Raw genomic sequence first — 13,946 nt, 5'->3', positions numbered from 1 at the left:
GGATGTCAATGCCGTTGTCACAGAGAAGGTCAAAGATCTCTGTTCAGTGTTTTGACACGGATCTTGTGTTTATTAGGTTGCAGTGGAGTTTAAAGGTGTGGTCTGGTTTGTGTTTTGTCAATGTTGTCCTCTGCTTGGTGTTAAGGTTTTCTTCCAAGTCGATCTGTAGTACAGGTGTTGGTGCAGGCGCATCTATGTTGTTGAAGAGTTCCTCTAGGTTCAGTCTTGGGTTTTTGTTTTTATCAGGTTCTTCTTCCAAATTTTATGGGTGTTGGGTGGAAGTTCCTCTAGTTTTGGTGATGTAAGGTGTTATTGCGTCGATTAGGTTCCTGTTGTTTCTGGCGTTGTCCGTTCTTCTTCTGCGTGGTTGTGTTTGGTTGTCTGTTGTCGATTCCTGCGTTGGTTTGGCTCTTTCTGGTGACTGATTATTTGCGAGGTATTGAGTAAGGTAGAGTGATTTTTCTCTTCTCTCGGCGTTGGTTTGGTTGTCATTCCTGTCTGTGGGTGTGTGTTGCCCAGTTGTTGTGAGTCTTCGGTGGTGGTCGGTTGTGTTTGATCTTTCCTTTGGTCCTGGTCTTTTGCACAGCATTTTGAGCTCAAGTGTTTAGTTGGTCTTTATTTGTGTTTGTTGATGTAGAGTTGTTTTTTCGCTTTGGTCCTGCTGTTTGTGGTGTGCTGCTGGGTGTTGGGAGTTGTCTGGGAGGAGTTTGGGCTCAGTCTGTTTGAGGTCTTGTCAGCTAATAGTGTTGGCTAGTTCAGTCATTGTGTTGAGTAAGGTAAGGGAGGTTTGCTAGGGTTGTATCGTCAGGATATTCCAGTGGATTTCCTTAATGTGGGTCTCACCGGATGAGGTTCACTACAGTGAACAACCTCTGTGGTGTTAAGAGGGGTATAGCTAGTAACTACGGAATTGTCCTAATGGGTGTGGCTGACAATGCCTACCAATGATACCTGAGTATCGGATAATTTGAGATAGGTCCCAGCTAGACCCGAGAGACCTGTATAGTGCGAGAGAGGCCTATCAATGCAACCTGAATACCAGATACTCTACTTTGTTTGAATTATAGCGCTTAGAAGTATCACCTTTTTTCCATTCTCAGGTGAGACTTTCATACCCCAACAGCATACGTGTGAAAGGTTTTTAGAGGTTGGTCAGAACCCATAAAAACTCCCTGGATCCTGCTAAGCAGTTTGTGACAGAGGAACATGAAATTCTGTGCAGGCACAATCCCTTTGTTCTTAGACCTACCTTGTGTGATCATACACCACCAGCCAGCCCTGGAGCCCTCTTTCTCCCCAGGGGCCTTCAATACTTAGTTCCTAAGTAGATCATTACTGCTGCTCTCACTGGAAGAGTTTTAAGAAAATAAAAATGTTCCCGATTCTATTGAGATCAAGTTTATTTGCTTGCTTCTAAATACCTCAATGAAAGATCAAACAAGGGCAAACTGTCAAGTAAAAACATATAATATAAAATCTTCTAAATCATTTATCCGTAAAAAGATATGTAAAGTAAATTAATTGGAAAAGACAATCCCTATACTATACAACCTCACTCCCTCTAGTGCATTAATGTCAAGTCCTTCTCCTGCTGAACTTGTAGTAGAGTAGAGGATCCTAAATTGACACAGTTCCTGCAGAAGGCACGTTTGGGAAGATGGATTGCCTGCCATGTGAAAACACTCCTTAAGGGTGTAATTCATTACCTTCTGTCAAGGGTAGGGATCACTTCATGAGTGAGAAGGAGAGTTTCTGTCGTCAAGGGTTTAGTAAGCTGACTGACACCTCTTGTGATATTTCCTCTTATCACTTTCCTCTGTCAAAATACTTGACTTGCCCATTACTGCTGGGTCTTTGGAAAATGTATCTTCGTGCATGGTCACCCATTCCTTGGAGTCCCAGCACTCTTGAAGGCCTTGCTTGTTCTTTCCTTTGGAGTACTAAGGGTTCTGTCATAGGCTAATGATGGATTAGGGAATCCTGGGCAATCCTCTATATACCTTCACTGGTGCCCATGTCCTGGGGCGGTTGATGGCATCTGGCCCCCATTGTTCCCCCAATCCCGTCACACATGCTCCAGCATTGGACCTTGTCACACAAGCTAGATCTCCCCAACCTTCAGTCAAGATTAAACTGCTGCTTTGCACTTATTGTCCACCTCCTCAGGACTCCAGACATCCTTCCCCAGAGATACATCTTGGGCACCTTCTGAATATATTGGAAACCACCAATTCCCTGCTAGGTATTATTTTTAAATACGATGGGAACCATCCACTGTGTTGATTACTTGTTGGAGTTCTGAAAGGTTCAAAGTACCCTTCCAGAGAAGTCAAGACATCTGATTAGAATGAGCGAGGCCCTTCCCTTAACATGTCAGAGAATCTTAAAGGACACCAGTTGGAAGAACTTTGGAGTTTACCTACACTGAGTAACAGAGACCATGCTACCCAAGCAGCAATGAGGGAGACAATGTGCTTGGTGGTGTCTCAGAATACTTTCTCCAGAAAGTGAAGTACACAATAAAGCCTCCAGCTCTGTGGGTAGTAGACCCCCAGCCATCATTTAAGTCCTTCACTAAAAGGCAGGAAACCTCCCTTTCTGTCTAGGTTTAGCTCTGTTATTCTCACCCCTGCCTCTCGCAGGTTCTTATCTGCCTCTCCTGCTCCTCCTACTCTGCCCTATCCACCTTGTTTTACCTTCTCTTCTTTCTGAGCGTCCACTGTGTTTCGACAGGGACTCCGACCCCCTCCCCACCTTAACTTGATCTCTGTTGTATCTGACCTCAGGGTTTAAGTAAAGATGACTGAGGAGGCTTTAGGTGACAATGATTTGGACTTTAAAGGCAAGATAATCTTCTTCAGGTATCTTTCTAACCGTAGCGCAGCCCCCAACTGATACACATAGAGAACATTCATTGAAACGCCCTCACTCAACATTCACTGAGCTAGCATTCACACTGCACACATCAACATTTCATTTCACGTTCACAGTGACCAGCAGGGTTGGAACCAAGACCCAACACTCTCTACAGGGATTAGGCTTACCCATTCCCTATGCTCCACTCCTTTATTAGTAGCTTCTTAACTCCCCCTCTTCCCTTCTCTCCATGACTATACTTCCTCTTAACAGCCCCTCCACTTCCTTCCTCTCTACTTTCTCCCCTTCCGCTTGAATATATTCTTCCTTATCCAAGCTGATATGCCCTCCAACGTCCACTATGTTCTCCTCCTTATCCCCTCTGAGGTCCTTACCAACCACCTTTTTCATGCCCCACATCCCCTCTTCTTTAACACCTAACATGATGGACGCTATGGCGACACTGGAAACACAGACCACTTAATGTCATGTTCCTAGTATGCGCCCAAACAATGATGGATGGCAGGTATCACACCGCCCCTCCAAAGATGGCGGAAGTACACCCCTCACGCTGGTGATGGAATTCCATGTTGGTGCCACAGATGGATTTGGAATCGATGTGCATAAAAAAGGATTACCGCCCAGGACACTGGTGCGTCGCAACTTTCAGGTTAGTTGGTCAGGTTATTTTTGTACACTTTTAATATCTTTCCTTCACTTAGGTATTCAATCATTCTAGTTGCATTCTTAAAATTACTTTGTAGCTTGTTCGGTATTCAAAATGCCTCAATTCGGTTTCCAAATACAATTAACATAAGTTTCAGTTTGTTCAGCATTTTCGTATGCCCCTTTCCAGCCCCTGGAGAACCCCGGTATGAGTGTTCCCTTTCTCACACTCACTGGTGTGCGGACACTCCTCCAGGCGTCTTCTTTCTCCAGCTGGGCATCTCCACGTTCCACTTGTGGTCTTTAGGAGCTCCGGTGAGCAGCGCTTGCTGCCTTTGAACCTTGCCGCAGCCGCCTGCGACCGTCTGGATCCCTAAGTGTCCCACAGCTCCGGATGTGGACACACGGCACAGGGGACTGCAGGTGGCCCAACCCTCTCATGGCCCGCTCAGGCCCTGGCGTCCCTCTCACCCCTTTGCAACACACAGTGGAGGTCATTACGACCCAGGCGGTAAGTATCTGATATTACCGCCATGGCGTAATGAACGTTTACGCCGTGGATCGATGGCGGAAAGAGCGTCACATTCCGACCCATCGCGCACGAGCATTACGCCATGGCGGTAATGTAAATTACGCCATGGCGGAAACGGCCCCTACCGGCATCGTACGCCGCGCAAGTTGCACTACCGCCACCCATCTTAGCGGCGACCGTAGTGAGCGGACACCGTAGTTAGCGGTGACCGTAATTAGCGGTCACCGTAAATAAGCAGAACCGGAAGTAGCGTCATCGCGGCGGAACGGGAAACAGCACGGCGGCCATCTTGAAAAACACAATCCATTGCCATCCTCCCCAACCATACCAGATCCAACCCTGAGACCTGTCCCAACCCATCACCCACCCAATTACCTACATAAAAATGCCCAAAGTTGTGAAGAAGGCATGCGATCGGCAGCGCCAGGACCGATTTTCTCGGGAGGAACTGACCATGCTCGCTGAGACTCTTCAGGACAATGCTGCCGTAGTATTTTCTACACAAATGACCAGGCCGGCAATAGCCAAAAAGAAGGCCATATGGTCCCTGGTGGCAGAGCGTGTCAGTGCGGTGGGGACCGTACCCCGCAACCCACAGCAGTGCAGGAAGCGGTGGGATGACCTGAGGCTCCGCGTCAGAAGCATCATCTCCGCTAATCGCATGTCACGTCTCGGCTAAATTGGAAGCTGCCTTGGCGATTGTCTGAGCGCTATCCGGCACGTAAACGTCTTGGAACCACAACTCCCACAACCCTTGCTGTTACAACCACGTGACGTACACGCATGACGTTGCTGTGTTTTCATTGGTTGGGAACTTCATTTAACTCCCATCTATCCGGAGATCGAGTGCTCCTAAACTGCTCTTAGTTACGAGCTCTGTTCCCGGATTCCTGTTTGACTACCTGACTACCCGGCGCTTGAATCACGTGATTGTCCTTGTCTGTCTCCCGACGCCTGCCTCCCTCGATTGTTCACCTTGGATTATATGAACCCGGCTTACCCATTATTGACCTCCTACTTCTGAATCCTCAAGTTTTGGTGACCCGATAACCCGAACATTTGCGAAAGGGAAATAGCGTGAGATTAACGCTCGCTTCCCTGATCATTTCATTTCTTTCCTGGTCCACACCTATTGCTTTGAACCTTTTTTTGGGACGCTCTGCTGTTTACATTTGGATTGCTTTGAACCTTAATTTGGGACGCTCTGCTGTTTACATTTGGATTGCTTTGAACCTTAATTTGGGACGCTCTGCTGTTTACATTTGGATTGCTTGGAACCTTAATTTGGGACGCTCTGCTGTTTACATTTTGATTGCTTTTTGATCTTAATTGAGACGCTCTGCTGCTTCCACCGTGGTGTTCCTAGGATACTGGCACACCTTCCCTTCACTCTTCATCCTCCTTGTTTTCTGCACTTCGATACCAGTAGGTTACTGGTATATCATTCCTATGGAACAGGTAAGAGTGGGTAATTGTGGGCGGTGTCGGCTGTTTATTCTCCGGCACTACTTGGCTGCATTTCCTGAACAACTGTTTCATTCTTTGTTCCTCTAGCTCTGACGATTCTGCTCCGGCCTTTTCACTCAAGCCCCCGGCCTGCCAGGTGTATTGATCCCTGTAGGCTGAGCTCTTGGGAGGGAAGTCTTTGGCACATCACCTAAAAGACCCCAGATTCCTTGAAAGAAAGGAACTTCCCTAGAAGAGTGGGGAAGGATTATCTGCAACGACCAGAAATCAACCTCTGGGTTGTGACAGATTTAGGAGCCTTACAACAATGCCTATTTGTTATGGAGGCTGCATCAGACCCGATGGCAGCTCTCATGCAGGCTTTTTCCGCCTTGCGCACCGATATGGCCTCCGCCCATGCGACTTTACATCAACGCATGGATGTATTACAGAGCTTCGTGCAGCCATTACCCCATGATGAGGAATTCGGTGATGCCGCTGTGGCAGCACCTCCTCCCGTATCCCCTCCGGCTCCAGCTCCGGTTGTTCTTCCTGGGCCTTTTCCTTTGGCCCCACCCGAACGCTTTTTGGGGGATCCCAAGGCGTATCGGACTTTTGTGAATCAGTGTTGCCTCCACTTTCTTTGTCGTCCCTTGGCATTTCCAGACGCTACTACTAAGGCGGCCTTCGTTCTCTCCCATCTCGGTGGCACCGCCGCAGCATGGGCTAACCCGTTGCTGGAAGCCAATGATCCGGCTCTTTATGACTTCGATATGTTAATTCATTCCATGAACAGTGTGTTTGATATGCGATACAAAGCACAAACTTCGGATTTGGAATTCTTGGCTATTAATCAAGGCAAAACGGATCTCCTGACCTACCTGGCTCGTTTTAACCAGCTGGCGGCTGAAACCACGTGGCCAGAACAGAAGAAAGCGGCTGTTTTCTACAAAGGTCTGTCGGATGATCTAAAAGATGCCTTATCAGTGGTGCCCGCCCTTCCACCAGGTTTTCCTGAGTTACTCGACCTGGTCCTTCAAGTCGATGCTCGGATTCGGCAAAGAAGGGGCGAACGTCGGTATCCTGATATTCGTACCTCTTCCCGAGCAGATGGCACTACTCCTGTTTCTCAAGGTGAAGCCGAACCCATGCAAATCGGGGCCATCAGGGGTCCATTGTCCAAGGCTGAAAGAGAGAAACGGGTGCTGAACAGCCTATGCTTCTATTGTGGCCAGTCAGGACATTATATTCGTATATGTCCTAAAAGACCCGCCAAACCGGCGGGAAACGCCAGGACTCGTCCGTAAACCGGGCCTTCAGGATGAGTCAAATGTACCCAGGCTCGGATATGTGTTTTCCATCTTCACATGTGTATCTTACAATGTGTTTCAAGGCCCCTGGCATCAAACCATTTTCCAAACCTGTAATGATAGACTCCGGGGCTAGTGGGAATTATATGGATTCTGGCTTGGCCGAACGTTACAAACTACCCATAGTTCCCAAAACACGACCCGAGGACATACATGCTGTAGACGGTTCCCGTTTGATATCCGGACAAGTCACGGAGCAAACGACTTCCCTACAAATGTCCACCTTACAAGGTCATTCGGAATCTATCACATTTGACCTTATAACGGCCCCCCAGTTCGGTATGATTCTGGGTCTATCTTGGCTGCAAACTCATAATCCCGTAATTGATTGGGTTGAACAAACCGTGCGGTTCTCATCCTCATTTTGCATACAGAAATGCCTTGGGTCTCACGAGGCAGCAGTCTTCTCTCCTTGCCTGGCTCTGGTGACTAGTATTCCTTCCATCAGTGCCTTATCCTCTATCCCGGGCCCTGTGCTTCCATCGGAATACCGAGAATACTCGGATGTGTTTGATAAAGGCTTGTCAGAAAAACTGCCTCCACACCGAGAATACGACTGCCCCATCGATCTCATCCCTGGGGCAGTCATTCCACACGGTCGTATCTATTCACTTACTCAAAAGGAAGAAGAACACCTGCGAGACTATGTGGACAATGCATTGCGCTTGGGACACATACGTCCATCCCGTTCACCAGCAGCCTCCCCGATTTTCTTTGTACCTAAAAAGGAAGGGGATTTACGCCCATGTGTGGATTATCGTGCTCTCAATAATGTCACGATCAAAAACCAGTATCCTCTACCACTTATCACGGAGCTCCTTGATAAAATGACCTCCTCTACCGTCTTCACCAAGTTGGATTTACGGGGAGCATACAACTTGGTGAGGATACGTAAGGGGGATGAATGGAAAACCGCATTCAAGACGAAGTTCGGGCTTTATGAATATTGTGTAATGCCTTTCGGGCTTTGCAATGCCCCAGCGACGTTCCAACACTTTGTTAATGATATTTTCAGGGACTTGTTGGATTGTTACGTCGTAATATATCTGGACGACATCCTGATATATTCAGAATCCTTACCACAACACATACAACATGTACGCTCTGTCCTGCTTCGTCTAAGGGAACACTCTCTCTTTGCTAAGCTGGAGAAGTGTGTGTTCCATGCATCGTCTGTAGAGTTCTTGGGTTTTCAAATATCCCAAAAGGGAGTGCTTATGTGCACCTCCAAGGTCCGGGCAGTACTGGATTGGCCTGTCCCGACTTCAGTAAAAACCCTTCAATCATTCTTGGGTTTCTCTAACTTCTACAGACGTTTCATCGCTACCTTTTCTGAGATAGTTGCGCCACTGACTCGGTTGACCAGTCCGAAGGTCCCTTTCCTTTGGGATGAACAAGCGCAGTCTGCATTTCACAAACTGAAGGAGGCTTTTACCACTGCCCCCGTCTTGCAACACGCTAATCCGGCCCTTCCATTTATCGTGGAAGCCGATGCCTCTGCAATTGCCGTGGGGGCCATCCTGTCGCAGATTTGTCCGGCCACCCATCGACTACATCCGGTGGCTTTCCATTCCCGGAAACTAACGCCAGCCGAATGTAATTATACAATCATGGAGAGAGAATTACTGGCGATTAAGGTGGCATTCAATGAATGGAGACATCATCTATTAGGTGCTAAGCATCCCATTACTGTGTACACGGATCATCGAAACCTCCAAGCATTGTCCCATGTGAAATGCACCAATGCTAGGCAAATACGGTGGCATTTGTTTTTTACCATGTTTGATTTCACGGTGACATATCGCCCCGGTCCGTTACATGGAAAGGCGGACGCCTTATCACGTATTGGTACGGACATGGAAACTATGAAACAATCAACCCCCGTATTGTCCTCAGGGACTGTAGTGTGTGTTTGTTCGGTTTCTCCGTCCATCCTAGATGAGTTAAGGAGATGGGCCAAGGATCATGCTACTATACTTAAAGAGTTGGACGCCGAACTCATCACCGGTCTACCATATGTTAAAGGCCTACTATACCTGCCTGATAATCAAACCCGGAGAAAAGCCCTCGAATGGTCCCATGATCTCCCGTTGGCAGCTCACCCTGGTCGGGCTAAAACATATGACCTTCTCCACCGATGGTGTTGGTGGCCTGGTATGAAAAAGGACACCGAAACATATGTCTCCAAGTGTGCCGTATGTACACAGTGCAAAAGACCACCAGGTAAACCCGTGGGTCTTCTAACGAACATGCCATTACCCCCGTATCCGTGGCATACGGTCACCCTTGATTTTGTGGTGGAACTCCCTTGTATTGGGGGGATGTCCACCATTCTTGTAGTTGTGGACGTTTTCACCAAAATGGCACGATTTATTCCGTGCACAGGAATACCTACTGCTTCTATGTTAGCGAGTCTGTTTTTTGACCATGTGGTGCGTTTTTTTGGCCTTCCTACGGTTCCGATATCTGACCGGGGGTCTCAATTTACCTCTCGCTTCTGGCGCTCCCTTACTTCATCTTTGGGTATTGATGCCCGCTTGTCCTCGGCCTACCATCCTCAGACGGATGGCCAGACTGAACGTACCAACGGCACTATGGAACAGTTTCTTCGCTGTCTGTGTCTGCAACATCAGTCTAATTGGTTTTCGCTACTAGGTGCAGCAGAATTTGCCTATAACAATTCTATCCATTCATCGATTGGCTGCTCTCCGTTTTATGCTTTATATGGTCTGCACCCAAGGACTCTGCCGCCTGTCTTGCCTTCTTTAAAACAGTTTCCCGCAGCTAATGCTGTGAAGGATTCCTTGCTTGCCATCCGTAAATCTGTGTTATCTCATTTACAAGCTGCGCAATGTCGTACCAAAATGCAGGCTGACAAGCGACGCGCACCGGCTCCTTCGTATTCTTGTGGTGACCGTGTGTGGCTCTCTTCAAAACATCTGGCCATTAAAGGTAAGAGGAAACTGTTGCCATGTTACCTGGGTCCTTATACGATTATACGATGCCTTAACCCTGTCACTGTTCACCTAGAGATACCATCTCATTGGCGGGTGCACCCGGTGTTCCATGTCTCCTTGCTTCGCCCTTTTGTTCCTGGCACACGGTTGCCTGCTGTCCCCGCCCCGGTTACCGTCCATGGAGAGGACGAGTATGAGGTGCGTGCTATCATGGACACTCGCCTATGTCGTGGGGTCCGGTCTTACCTGATTGATTGGAAGGGGTACGGTCCGGAGGACAGGTCCTGGGAACCGGCCTCTAACTTGAACGCACCCCATTTGTTGCGTGCCTTTTGGTCTCAACGCTTGCGAAGACTCAGGAGAGAGCGCTCTTTGTGGAGGGGTACTGTCACGTCTCGGCTAAATTGGAAGCTGCCTTGGCGATTGTCTGAGCGCTATCCGGCACGTAAACGTCTTGGAACCACAACTCCCACAACCCTTGCTGTTACAACCACGTGACGTACACGCATGACGTTGCTGTGTTTTCATTGGTTGGGAACTTCATTTAACTCCCATCTATCCGGAGATCGAGTGCTCCTAAACTGCTCTTAGTTACGAGCTCTGTTCCCGGATTCCTGTTTGACTACCTGACTACCCGGCGCTTGAATCACGTGATTGTCCTTGTCTGTCTCCCGACGCCTGCCTCCCTCGATTGTTCCCCTTGGATTATATGAACCCGGCTTACCCATTATTGACCTCCTACTTCTGAATCCTCAAGTTTTGGTGACCCGATAACCCGAACATTTGCGAAAGGGAAATAGCGTGAGATTAACGCTCGCTTCCCTGATCATTTCATTTCTTTCCTGGTCCACACCTATTGCTTTGAACCTTTTTTTGGGACGCTCTGCTGTTTACATTTGGATTGCTTTGAACCTTAATTTGGGACGCTCTGCTGTTTACATTTGGATTGCTTTGAACCTTAATTTGGGACGCTCTGCTGTTTACATTTGGATTGCTTGGAACCTTAATTTGGGACGCTCTGCTGTTTACATTTTGATTGCTTTTTGATCTTAATTGAGACGCTCTGTTGCTTCCACCGTGGTGTTCCTAGGATACTGGCACACCTTCCCTTCACTCTTCATCCTCCTTGTTTTCTGCACTTCGATACCAGTAGGTTACTGGTATATCATTCCTACGGAGCAGGTAAGAGTGGGTAATTGTGGGCGGTGTCGGCTGTTTATTCTCCGGCACTACTTGGCTGCATTTCCTGAACAACTGTTTCATTCTTTGTTCCTCTAGCTCTGACGATTCTGCTCCGGCCTTTTCACTCAAGCCCCCGGCCTGCCAGGTGTATTGATCCCTGTAGGCTGAGCTCTTGGGAGGGAAGTCTTTGGCACATCACCTAAAAGACCCCAGATTCCTTGAAAGAAAGGAACTTCCCTAGAAGAGTGGGGAAGGATTATCTGCAACGACCAGAAATCAACCTCTGGGTTGTGACATCGCAACCTGGGCCTGGCTACTGGGGGAGGATCTGACTCCCCAATCAAACTCCAACCATGGGAGGAAATATGTGCCAGCACAATAGGCATGGAAGGCATCGAAGGTGTAGGAGGGATGGAAAGAGGAGCGCCGACATCAGGCGATGAAGGTAGGTGCCTCAAATCAAGACATGCTATAGTCACTGAAGTCCATTCATGTGTAGCACAATGTTGCCCTAGAGTGTAAATGCAACACATCAGCTGGACACTGCCCACAGCCACATGCAACCTCCACCCTGTATACATGTAGCATGCACACCCTAACTGCAGGCACCCACATACCTCCATCCTTATTCCACACAAAAAGGAGATAACCTGCATGCCCCTGCCTCAAATGTGCCTCATCTAGTGACCAAAATCATGTCAATCATTGCCATTCCAATGTCCGCAGACCCATCAATAACACTCTCCCTCCTTTGCTCCACCACAGGCTCAGAATCCAACCCCGAGGATGAGGACACCCCTGCCACAAAAAAAGCCAAGAGGGCCAAGACCGCTGTGCACAGACCCTCCACCTCAGCTGCAGTGAGCCAGACCCCGCAGCAGGCAAAATCCTCTGCCAGCACACAGGACGGGCCACCGACAGGCACCCCAGCAGGCCAGCAGCAGCAGCACCACACGTCCCCACATTGTCCACCACCGAAGGCACCGCTTCTGCAGGAAGCAGCACCGTAGGGGAAACAGCTGCCATTGCAGCATGCTCTGACTCCGATACAGAGGAGCCCGATATTGGACGCCCCACTGAGCTGCCTCATTCCCCCTGTTTGTCCCATACCAGCCCCCATGAGGATCCCACACAGGGGCACCCAGAGGAAGAGGACTGGCCATCCACCCCATGCCCCGCTGAAAGTCCACAGGAGGGGAGCAGCCCCTCTGTGACACCACCTGGAATGGGCATGGCCCAGCAGAGGCAACAGTCCCTTGAGGATGTCATTGCACGTCAGCAACAGCTGTCCACGCTCCTCAATGAGCATGCTGCGGAATGTGGGGGGGCTAGGGCAGCCATAGAACAATCTACGGAGACCCTAAGGTCCGAAATTGAGCGGAGCACGGAGACCCTGAGGGCTGCAATGCAGTCCACCTCAAGGGACATTTGTGGGGAACTTGCCGCCGTGCGCCGTGTGCTCTCGGAGCTGTCCCACACCCTTCAGGACATGTATGCACGTGAGCAGCCAGGGACATCCTCTGCTGCCAGTTCTGCCCAAAGCAGCCCCGTCAGACGATCAGGACGGAACCTGCGCTCCACAGGCAGGGGTGCCCCGGGGGCCGGGAGAGGGGGCTTGCAATAGCGTGTGCCCACTGTTACAGGCATCTTTAGCCACTCACAGGGTGTGTGTTGGGGTGTTCAGGGGGAGGGGGGAGGGGGTGTGTTGGGGTGTTCAGGGGGTAGGGGGAAGGGGGTGTGTTGGGGTGTTCAGGGGGGAGGGGGGAGGGGGTGTGTCACAAGAATTTACAATTGAAATACACATTTTCCTTTTTCCCAAATCAAATGTGTGGACATTTTCATTGCATATGTGTGCTTTATTGGTGTACAGTCCACAGTGTGCATGACCCAGAGACACACAGTGCCCCAAGTGCCGTCTCCATGTGATACACACCAGCCGTGTGTGCTAGAAGCATTGGTCGATGATATTTTGACGCATTTCACGCCCCTCCTGTGCATCGCCCCCTCCATGAGGTGCGGTCCCATCTGCACCCTCCTCATCCTCATCGTCAGGTGGTTGCAGTTCTGCGTCAGAGGGCAGGGGCACATTTCGTCTGACGCACATATTGTGTAGCATGACACATGCCATGACCATCTTTGCCACCTTCTCATGGTGGTACAGGAGTGCCCCGCCAGACCTGCTGAGGCAGCGAAACCGTGCCTTCAAGAGGCCAAATGCCTGCTCAATGACCACACGGGTACGTGTATGTGCACGGTTGAAGTCCTCCTCGTGCTGGTTCTGTGGGTTCCGGACTGGTGTAAGGAGCCACCTCTTCAGGGGATAGCCTGCATCACCTGTATGTGGGCAAGAATGTATGTGTCAGTCATGACGTCTAATTCAGAACATGATGTGCCACCATGGCTTGCATCCAACTGTTACTTTGGACCACTTCTAAATGCACTAATTGATTCACACTATGCGACCGGTATATGCTCATGGCTCTCATGGCCTGTTTTGCATGCCATCAACCAATGTATGCAGAGGGGTCGAGTGCCTTGTGAGTGCCCATCCACTGTGTTCGTTCATGCCGTTTGTTTTGGTGGCCTGGCACGTGTCCTGTGATGTCAATGCTCACATCATTGCAACATTGCTGTCGGCCTCATCATGACCCCAGTGAGCAATACTGATGTCGATAGAGACATTTTGGGGGCCCTGCTGTCTGTGTAATGGTGTGTTGATGTTTCTGTCCGTCATGTGCCTCCTTCGTGTGCAGTTATGGGGGACAGGCCTTTCGGTTGATGGTGTTTGGTGACGTGCATGTAGGTGCATTTCGTTGTAGTCAATGTGGTCTGAATTGGTACAATGCACTTGCAGATGGTTGTGTCATGGTTGGGACACGACCTCATTCACATGGTAGGGCTGCATACATCATGTATTGGGTTTACTGGTGTTGGGTG

Source organism: Ambystoma mexicanum, chromosome 4q, assembly GCF_040938575.1.
Source record: "Ambystoma mexicanum isolate Mex_15411 chromosome 4q, UKY_AmexF1_1, whole genome shotgun sequence".
In the NCBI taxonomy this organism is placed as follows: domain Eukaryota; kingdom Metazoa; phylum Chordata; class Amphibia; order Caudata; family Ambystomatidae; genus Ambystoma; species Ambystoma mexicanum.
Note: the sequence above shows the minus strand (reverse complement) of the source record.